Below are 12,155 nucleotides of genomic sequence, written 5' to 3'. Positions count from 1 at the left end.
CTCGGGGTGAAATATATGGGTACGCTCACTACATGCAAGTGAACCATTACGTCAGCCCAAAGGTGGAGTATTTCTGGTATGATGTCATTTGCAATACTGGCCTTCGTTAGGAAAATTTGATAAGAAGACAAAACAGCTTATGAAACCTGCTTTATCTGTTATGCATGCTAAAGCTCATGCTTGGTACTGTCAGGTAGTGTATTAAACTTTCTTGTGAATAGTGATGTCGAACAATGATGATTACATTGAATATAACCAAATATACATAACGAAATTTAAAAAGAATACCATATAAATTGCACTGCTTACACTACAGTAACAACTAAAACCTTGTGACTGTACCGTCAATCGCATGGATCCACTCATAAAAAAAAACCATGCACAGACAAAAAAAAACCAAGTGAAGATTTGCACTCATTGATTGAAGCAGATAACAATCAGGGCAATATTTTTAGTTGATCCACACTAACTTAAACAAATACTGTACATATTCTATAGGATATTTGGGGTGGCTAATGGCAGGTCGGTGCAGCAGCAACAACAGGTGAAGAAGTGGAGGCAATAAACAGCCATTTTTCAAGATTGGGAACGTCTACAAAGCACATGTTACCTGAAGGTATTCCGAGATAATATACGCAGCAAATTGTATTACTTATGTAATACACCCAGTATAACTGTATACAATTATATGAATAGTTAGTATTACTTACGATTACACTTGAAACATTCAGCAGTTTTAGAACTAAACGCGTACTAAAAGTAGACGTGTTTAGAACTGCTTGGTATTCTGCTATTAATATCAGTGTGGATGTCATTCAACCTTAATTTAATGAAGCATTGATTTTTAAATGCGTGGACATGTCATCATACAGTAAATAAGTAAGTACAAAACCTTGAAAGTATAAAACCTCGGCTACTGTATGTTTACACGGTTCATGAAATTTATCAGGTACCGTGTAACGTTGACTTATATCCATTACCTTAAAACTTTGGACTATATTTGGGTCCCTATTTAAAGAAATGTATCAGGGGTTATTGAGGTTTGGCCAATATTTCTCTTAATTGATGTTATGTTATATACTTTTACTATAGGTCGAGAAGAGTTGCTTACCGAGCATGCGTTATTTTGGAACAGGAACAAGATTCAAAAACTTGCTAGCAGTTTGTCTAAGAGATATACCAAGGTAGGATATCATACCACTTACCAAATTACACATGTTGTATTCTCCACGAAAATAGGTCCTAATTTATATAGTTATATTACTAAAATCGAGAAATTTTAAGTCATGATCATGGCATGATGTCAAACATATTGTATGTCTATGTTTAAGATCAAAAGCAAAGCAACCTCCCTTAGAGAACAATTAAAAAAAGATGTTGAAGGTGTTGATGACTTGGACAAAGATACGATGGGTGGTCAATTGTCAATATGGAAGAATGAATTTTTAATAGCTGCTCGCAGTAAGAGTTGTAAATTCAAGTATTAAACATATTCTGTATATGCGTCTCTACGGTACTGTAGTACTTTATATGCTAGAACAGCAACTTGCATTTGTTTCTAATGTTTTTTCATTTTTATCATAGCCTAATTTTCTTCCATGTGTATATTTTTAGTAAAACAGGAATCACTGAATAAAAAAGCGATATTGTCACCCGAAGAGAAAACGTTTTTACAGCACTTACTTTCACTGGATGCATTTACACCAAAGCAAAAAATTCTGTTTGATGTGGCCGGGAAACTATATGGAAAGCATGTTAAACAACTGGAAGCGAAAAAGCAACTCGAATATTCCCTTGGTGAAAAGAAATTAAGGGAAAACGCTTTGGACTTTTTCAAGTTGGATATGGAACATCGCCATGCTTCTATCACCCAACTCGCGTTCAATATGGGGAAGCTGGCAGGTATAATTTGCTCATTTGAACTCTTTAAATGCAATGTCATAATATTTGTAGCCTTACAATTCTAAGAGACTTTGTGTTATAAATAACACACTATCATTCTAGATAGTCTCTCAATTAATATGCCTACAGTAACTTTCGTACTGTATTGTATTGTGCATTTTTACTGTTTTCTAATTATCGTAAGTACAGTAATGCATATATAACTTTTAGATTCGTCAAAGCAACGTAAAAGAATCCGAAAGAAGATTTCCAACGAGAAAAGTAGCTTAGAGAATACGTTGTTTAATTTCAATAAAGTCTCGCCCGAACCACTGAAAAACGTTAATGATATCCTTAACGGTAAATTTCCCTGGAAAAATGATTCAGACTTTTTTGATCAAGGTAAGTCATTACTTATTATGAAAATCAGTGGCTGTAGTCAGTATCACGGTGATCTTGCGTTCGTATTTGAACCCATATCTCTGACATAAATTTGGAACCGAAAAAAAGTATATTTGTTTTAATTGAGAAATGGATTTGTATTTGACAACTAGTTCCAGTCTTTTCCTGCCTTTTCAGATCACCTGGATGGTAATAGTCAAAAAGAAACAATTTTTATCTTTTCCTTCATACACGAGTGCATTGCAATTAATTACTTCTCTGGGCCTACCTTTAAACGTTTTATTTTTTAGTATACTTATATATATGTTGCCATTTCTTTCTTTTTCGATGATTTGTTAATTAATTTGGTTTATCGCATGCGTACTTTTATAGTACCTATGTCTATCAAACGTTCGCTTGTGGACAAATACATGGAATGTGAAAGATTTAAGGAAGAAATTCATGTTCTTCAACAAGAAATGATTCGCTTCCTTACATTTTACACAAGAAGGAAGTTTCCAGAACTGCAGAGAAAGCGTTAATCTCTCAAAATTACTTTACAAAGTATGTGTTGATTTTATGTAAAAAAATATCTAATTGTAATTATGCAAATCAGATACCCATGCATGCATTTCTTTCATATCCTTGGGCAACTAGAGTGTATCAATGATGTTAGTTTTTGGCATGGGGCACGAAAAAGAAAAAACCTTTAGATATATAGGGGGAGGCGAATGAAAGCTAAGCTTGTTAAGAAGAGTGTCTTTTCTAAACTTCTATGCAATTTCTCATTTGAGGTTTTAGGCGTACGAGGGCAGAAAACATTTTTCGCGACTGACAATGAAAGTAGCCAACTTTTACAATTTCCTATGCAGTAGAATGTTTCGATCATTTTTTTAATTCCTCTCTCTCTCGTTTTTTTTATTCGACTTTGTAATTTCATGTGTTTTTTTTAACTTTCCAGTGAACGTGGGTACAACGTCTAATGTCAGGAATACTATTAATAAAACTTCATATACGATTCCAAAGGTATTTCAACCAAGTTTATAAAGATCATCCAAACCATGCTTTTAGCATAATCTTGCTATTGCTTAATCTTACAATTCCCCTGAATGAGTCTGTTAACAAATGACAATCATACTGTATTATATTCAATAAAATATCTCCAAGAAGTTAATATTTGGTATATCATCGCTATATCAACTGACATTTTCTTTTTGTTCATGTAGAATGCCTCCTACTCTACAAGGTTAGAGGAAGAAGGAATTTTGCGCAGAAAACTTGCCTTGGTCAACGAAGGGATTCAATTTGTTCTTGGCCAAATTGTTGCTGGAATTAAATATTTCAGTTCACATTTGGACTATCCAATGGATGACTTAGAGGAGTTTATCCGAATATGTAATGTAGAAGATACAACCGAAGATGCTAATTATGAAAATGATGATAGCATTTCCGATGAAGAATCTGACTTCAGCGATGACGATGTGGAGGCATATGAAAACATTACAATATAACAGATCCGATTAATATGCATGCTTATCAACTTTAAGACTGACTAGTGTCCATGTGCTGTAATCATTTGACCATTCTTGGACTACGTGCATACGGTAACATTTGCGAGCGTTTTTTTTTGTTTTCATTATAGGACAGAGGTATAATTAGTATATTGAGAATATTTTGCCTTGAACGATGTGAACAGGGCGTTAAAACTGGTGAAAGAAACAGAAACGATTTTGAAAACGCTCGAAAACGACGCCCGTGCGCACAATAGCCTTATATGCTATTTATTTATTTATTTATTATATGCAGTACTGAAGAGAGCACATGAACACACCCTGATTTTCGGTTATTGATAAAAACGGTATGGATGATTATTATTTGATACTTCTGAACATAAACCCTAGCTCATATTCATTTAGAAGGATAGGAAACTAAAATAGTTTCAAATATTCTGCCAATTCTTGATATTTTAAGAAATATAGCGGTGCACTGGTTAGGGACAGCACCCCACTTTCAGTAGTTTAATATGATGCTGTAGCTTCCCTTTTACCCCTTGAATATGATCAATTTTTTGAGTGGGGATAATTACATAGTCTACCTCTTTGATATTTCATTCTTAGGCGCTGTCCCACTCCCTGATTATCCATGGCCCTCGATGGTGGTGGAGGGTCGCAAATTAGATTAACGGCTCATTTGAAGTTTTCGCGCCAAATTTACGCGCGTGAATCCGGCTACAATTGCTGAATGAAAATACTGGCTGCCATATATATACACAGTTTAATATCTGCTGTTTAGTTATTTCTTGTCGCTTGTTTTACCATAGATTTTTCTTTGGTATCAGTTCTAAATGAAGAGATATCGGAAGAATTTTCCTTCAAAAGTAAGTGCATTTCCTTACTTTATTTTAAAATATGCATGCATGACGTTGAAGATTTGAATACCTTTATACATGCATATTAAAATTGGCCCCTACTAGCTAGCATTTCAAAAGATTTTTTACTCTGAAGGTTATATATAGTCAGTCTAATTTAATTGCACATCTAATATCAATTGGCACCAGTAATATGAAACTGGTATATAATACTTGTAAATGTTTTTATTTGTGTTGCTTTGAAGTGAAATATCATATCTATGCCCAATTTTGTATGCCCTCACAAAAATGCATGCGGGTCAAGGTTTTGTGAAATTGACAGTAATTGGCAGTATATGGTACCATACATTGCAAGTAAAATCATCTAGCACACTAGATTGAGGAATATTATACTGAACAAATGAATCAATTTGATAGATACCAATAGTTTCTTAAAACATTTTGGTGATAGCTGACTACTGTAGCTGTGTAAAAAGCTGTATTAATGATTTTACAACCAGAAAAGCCTAATTATAGGCTTATGATTATTTTTAAGGCTGGTGGAAATGAAAAATTAGATGTTAGAATTTGTAAATTTTGAATATACTTTGCTTAAGCAATACTTAGCTTTAGCAATGCAATTATACTAAGCTTTAGCAATGCCTTGTAAATAGGTCATGTGAATAATGAAGTCATTCATAATACTGGTACTTCACCACCACTGACATGCAATAACAAAAGGCACATTCACTATTTAAAGTTTTTATAAAGTGATCCATAAATCCACATTTAATCATACTACCTGATATACATGTATCTTAATTAATCTATTATATTCTTTACCATTTCTTGACTATCAAGGCAACAGCTGCATGTTCCAACACGTATATGCAATGAAATATCTTAATGGATATTAACTTATTCTTTTTAAGAATTTTTGATGGGGCCACAAGGGCAGGCATTAACATTGAACAAAAATTACCCCTATATATTACACATATCATATACCAGAGTATCACAAAGACTAATTTCAACATTTATAATTTATTTATTAGCATTTTCAACTAACTTGCTTTGAAATCAGTAGCAGTGTACCTTTACCAGTGTTACTTTTTTTGCAGGGACAAGCTGGTAGATGCCATATTTCTGACTGCGCACAATTTGGAAAATTTTTAAAAAGGCTTGACAACCACTTATACTGTTATCATCGTGGTGTTACAAGAGGCGAGAATGACAACAAGCAACTAAAGTCGAAACCTGTGAACGAAAAAAGGGTGAAATGCTTATTGTTTGGTTGTGGAAAAGAAGTCATTCACTTGAGACAACATTTGAAAAATATGCACAAGATTGGAATGGAAGAGTATCTAAAGAAAACCCATTATATGAAAGAAAATGAATCCCATGAGCCCTCTGTTAGAAAATATAAGGTGATGTTAAACAACAATATTTCATTGCCTTCTGACGAAACTTGTGCATCTACCCATTTTGTATCTACCTCTGATACTGTCATACCTACCCGAACTATGTCCCCATCTCATATTCCTGAATCTCCGCAATCCACTGTTTCATCTCTCACAACACCTTCAACTAGTACTAAAAATTCATTACCACCTGGTCGTCTTTCACAAAGCGGCAGAAGTTTCAATACAGACCATCATGAAATGGATAAAATAACTGATGACAAATTCTCTTTTGTGCGATTATGCTACCTTAAGCACCAAACAACACATTATGGTGTTTTAGCTTTGTGTGCGCATGTACAAAGAGGTTCCATTTCAAGTTTTCATGCTTCATTAATTTGTAGGGAGATATTTGGCGACATCTCCTTATCCACATTGATTGAAATATATAGATATAGGAAATACCTAGTTGCGTTTTATCGTAAGGCAAAATACGCGTGTTTCCCATTTGATACCAGCAATCTCATCATTGGTAACTGTCTAGCGTGTGGAAAGAAAACAAACTGCGACTGCCCCATTGCAACCGATGCCTTTTACAAAGCAGCAAAAGCCGTCCGATGCCCAGACATCTTCAATTGCAAAAGATGCCTTTCTCCACATGGGAAAAGTGTGGGTGCACATACTGGCTGCATCGACTTTTACCACTGCAAGATATGCAACGAAAGCTACAAAACCACAACAGAAGCTCAATATTCATCTATATATGGACGGCATATTGATCTGTTCGGAAGATATACAGTGCATTAAAAATGAGAATAGTAACTTACTCCATTTCCAGTGGAGTGTATCGGATTTTAACTAAACTGAATACATCTAAATTTATACAGCTATTTCAGTTGGGGTTGTCACTGACAATAGTCAAGTGTACAGTTAAGCACAAAAGAATGATGGAAAAAGTCATAGTTTTAAATATGTTTAAGTGTTTAACACATCAGTATAGTCTCGTGGGATTACAAATATTGTATTTAGATGCAAATGTCACTATACGTAATAACTATGCATTTGTCATTCTGCAAACCGCTGATGTTTTAAACATATTGAATTTGACTACTGTCACTGACAACCTTCATTGATATAGCAGAATGAAGTAACAGAATGTCAGAACAGTCTGACTGTCTTCTGTCGTAATTCCATTAATGTTCCAAGAATCCTGAGCAACCCGAATTTCAAATGAGCAGCCTGGTTTTACTACTTGACAATCTATTATTCGCCCTGAAATATCAGATCTTGAAGATGTTCGTATGTTAATAATGTTAGAGCGTAAAAGCGATCAGAAATGTAATGGAAAAGTAACGTGAGCGCTGCTAACTGAAGTAAGTAACGCGCTATAGTTTCATTTTTAGCAAAAATATAACTAGTTACAGTTACCACTTCGCAAAATGTAACTAGTAACCCATAAAGTTACCATAAGAAAGTGAGAAATGCAAAAGGTCACATTCGACAACGTAAAATACTCTGGACTTATATTTCGTCCTTGTAATCACTCGGTTATAATGCAGAGGTATATTGACATCTAATAAGTGTACATCAGCCATTTTGATGTGCCTACCACTGTTAAAACTAAATGGAAACACGTGATAGAAACCACACTTTAGGTTTTTTAATTACATATATATTGTTATCATGTTATTGCTTTTAAATGCAAAGTATTGGAATTTTTAGAAACCAGCCTAAGTGACTTAATTGGCAATGCAAAAAACTGGCCAGCAACAAGAACTGAGTTTTCGGACTCGTCGCCAAGTAGTAATGATGCTGGATAATTTTGTTGGGCTGAGGTTAGCATGACGCGTACATGATCTGTGGGGATGCTGGTTCCATGCAGTGTCCTTCTTTCATGCATCAGTTTGCCTGCAGCAACAATGGAATTTGCCGCCATATATGCAACAGGCGTTAACTCTAGAAAATATATCAAAATATGTCCAATTGCTTTTCAATCTGATCAAGCTTCTATCGTGTGGTTATGCGGAGTCGCAACGTTCTTTAAATACTTTATCTCTGGTGCATGCATGCAGCCTCCAGAACATAGCGAGAGAAGACATTTATATAATACATACCAGGTTGCTTTTGCAGATTTTGCTGCTGTAGTTGTTGCTGATACTGTGGTTCTTGTGTTAGTTGCTGCTGTACTTGTTGTTGCTGCTGTTGTTGTTGCTTCTTTGGCTGTAGTTGTTGCTGTGGTTGCTTCTGTGATTGTTGTTTTCGTGGTTGCTGTTGTGCTTGTCGCTGCTGTGGTTGTTTCTGCTGTGGTTGTTGTTTTTGTCTCTGTGCTTGTTGTGGCTGTGTTTGTTGTTGCTGTGGTTGTTGTTTCTGCTTCTGTGCTTGTTGCTGTGCTTGTTGTGGCTGTGTTTGCTGTTGCTGTGGTTGTTGTTGCTGCTTCTGTGCTTGTTGCCTCTGTTCTTGTTGCGGCTGTGTTTGCTGTTCCTGTGGTTGTTGTTGTTGTTTCTGTGCTTGTTGCGGCTGCCGTGGTTGGTGCTCACGTTGTTCTTGCTGTGTTGCCAACCGGGTTTGTTCCGCTTTCTCCTGCAACTTTTCTTGTTTGTAATCTGTATTACACACAGGAATTAACGTTTAATGTTTTAATTTACACGACGTACACTATGTGACTGCATGCGATGATGCCTTAGCATTTAACTTACATGTCTAGATTTTGCAAAACTGACAATTGGCTGTTTAGGCCAAATTAGGCAACCTCGGCCCTTTACATGCAGTGTTAAATGCATTTAATACAATTTAATGAAATTGCGCTAATCATATAACGTACCTTTCATAAATTTTCTAAATAACTTTATCACGATTTCCCCTCCCTCTGATGTTGGGATATTTTCTTTATTTCCAATAAAGGATACTCCAGCCCCTTCAGTTCCATAAAACGTAACCGTATCTCCACTGCCATGCTTATGGAACATTAAAATCACAGCTTCACAATCATTGTGGATATTTAAAATATCTGCCTAAAATAAGGAATTAAGAATATTTAACTAAGAGCTATAATTAATAGCTTTTTATAATTGTGAGTGTGTGTTTTGACATACAAAACAATATATTACTGAAACATTACACCTGTTGGAGCATTTATAATGTCCAAGTACAGTTGTATTTCAATTTTTGTTGGCAGGGTTTAAAATTGCGGCACTATCAGATCAGTAAGTTATTTCAACACTGAACTAGGGAAAACGTCCACTCCTAACATGTTTTTGTTCATTGACTCTAGCTGATCCATCACGGAAAGCACTGATAAAAAAGTCGGTACAAAAATGGCACATACCTCAAAAGGACTATGAAATAACCCCATTTTTAAAAAAATATTTTAAATCCTAGTTGGTAGAATTGAAGTTTTTATACATTTAAGCCATGATTGTAAATATCACAAATAGCATCAGAAAAGACTCGCAAACGCGCCTTCCAATCAAACGTTCTCAATCACAACCACGCTATTTATGCAATTAATATTTAAAAAACATACAGCAAACTCAATAAGTAAGTCTCATTGAATACAGGGCTACAGTAACTGCAATTTTACAGCAGTCTATTCAATTAACAGGTGGGATATAGTATGAATACTCTTTGCAACGGTTCTTCCACTGCACATACTGAGAAATATGAGTATTGGGGTATAATTAATGCATGTGTACACACATACACTGTATACAAAATTGGTTAATAAGTGGTACTTGGTTTCTAACCAATTAGAGTACAAAAGGTTTTCAAAAGCAACATGCTGAACTGGTTTCACTATAGATGTGAAGTCTCATTTCCTTACCCGCTTTTCCATCAACCCACGTTGGTGCGTTGGATTTGGATTGCTCATATTTATAATCGACTCCATATCCTTTTCTTTTTTCTTAAAAGGAAAGCCACAGTTCACACCAGCACAAACTTTCTTTCGTATTCCTTGCTCTGTTCCACAGCTAGAACATCTCTACAGGAAAAAAACATGTATATCGCTTACAAAACCTCTTCTATGGCCAGTGCAGCATGAGATTTGCTATACTGTTTATGTAGGTTATGGTGTTTAAGGTTTATGTTAAACCTGTCCTTCATGATTATCAGCTCTATGCACATAAAAAACAACATTACTGTTTACATTCGAAAGGTTGACACTTGATAGAAAAATAATATAAAAACATGATTCAGCTACTGTAGAAAAATGCAGCATATGAAATTATAAATCAGACTATATTTGCAACTGATTATTATGCATAAATATTTATGCACTGTACTCTTTCAGTGCTGGTAACATATAGCAGCTGAATTTACTAAATCAATCCATGAAAACATTCTATGTTTTTTTCTAGTGGCTTTCATTATAAAGAATTAAAGTACACTAAAATAAGTTATCCTAAGGATATGCATGTTAAAGCTTTAATGAATTATTCCAAAAAATTTCTACATTATACCAGGTGTAGAGAGTAGGAAGATATTACCAGGATACAAATATACACTACCAACCCTGGATATTACATGCTTCTGTGTTAGTATGTATATTTGTGCTTGTGTGTTTGCCAAATTTAAAAATGTTGCCAAATTGCTCATTTATTCTGCGCGCAACTCTTATAATTTCTGAAGTGCCAATAATTATACAGAGTTACATAGTCTTTATTCATACAAAGCGTTTAGACTAAAAGATCAGCAATTTTGGAGTACCAGGCCAATTAATCCAATCCAAACCCTACCCTTAATCCTAACATTAACACTATGGCCAGGTATTCTATAATTGTACCTACTGTTAGATGATGCCAGTGGCATCACCAGCATCGTGGGGGGGGTATATTCATATGGGGGGGGGACATATTCATATATTCTTGTTCACAGACCGTTAAAACAATCAATTTGAAAATAAATAATGTAAAACACGAATATATGAATATGTCCCCCTCACTTATCAAGCTGGCGATGCCACTGGATGATGTAGCTAACACATAGAAAAAGAACTTTGCCAAAATATTTTCTATAGCATGCATACCTTTCTAACCTTACTGTATATAATTATATATTCTAACCTTAAAGCCTTTCCTTAACTAAACAGATTTTGAATCTATAATGTGAAATGAATTAGATTATTAGAACATTGACCAGAATATATTTAAAAATTGGAATCAATTTGCATTAATTTTTTTCCATGAACCTTCTCACATCTTGACTGTAATATCATTTTCTAGAATGGACTTTATGATACTAACAGTGCTATTTTAGAGTATTTTTACTGGTGTTGATGCTAACATGTTGCTTGTGTACCAGCAACATAAATGTTGCAGGTCATCTACAATATAGATTGTTAAACACATTGCCATGTTAAAACATGCATATTTTACCCCTTAAAAATATTATTGATGTTTTCGTTCTCAGGAACATAACTAGCTGCCAGGAGGGGGATATATATTCATATAGTCATGTTCATATATATTCATATAATCATGTTCATGTAATATCCTCTCATTTATTCATATTTTGTTATGACATCCAGTTTCTTGGGGTGGGGAATTTGCCACTGATTAATGAACCTACTCATGGGTTTTTTCACTTGTTTTTGGCCCCCACTGTGGGCATTAGCACTATTTACTGTATTATTTTGCCCTAAAACATGAGGCTTGTGACAACTGGAAAGCCCTAGATGCTTTTAAGTTCAAACTAGTATAAAATGCAGACTGAATACTGTATGTATAGGCTGGTGTTTTACTTTTTTCCTGAGTAACCATTTGCATTTTGTATCACATAATTAAAAGTTGGGCAATGTCGCACCCAAAACGTTTAGCGCACCTAGGGTGTACTATACGCCAATTTTTGCACTGTGATTGGTCCCTAAATCTTTAATTTTCATTGTTTTTATTGACACATATTTGGCTACTTTTGTGACCTCATTGCTTACACTTGGGAAATGAATTGGGCACCTAAACCTAGGTTTTTTCTGGTTTTTGCAATCTGTTTTCCACACCCAAGATCCCCTCGAAAACTGCCTAACTCTGCAGTCTGGTATTAAAATGGATACAACAATACATTGCTAACTGATTTCAAAATAATACAAGTATTAAAGTATAAACATCCTTGCTGATTTTTTTATTAACTACGGTAAATGCTAACGTTACCTT

Source organism: Dendronephthya gigantea, unplaced genomic scaffold (genome assembly GCF_004324835.1).
Source record: "Dendronephthya gigantea isolate DGI-Jeju-01 unplaced genomic scaffold, DenGig_1.0 000011F, whole genome shotgun sequence".
NCBI classification, from domain to species: domain Eukaryota; kingdom Metazoa; phylum Cnidaria; class Anthozoa; order Malacalcyonacea; family Nephtheidae; genus Dendronephthya; species Dendronephthya gigantea.
Note: the sequence above shows the minus strand (reverse complement) of the source record.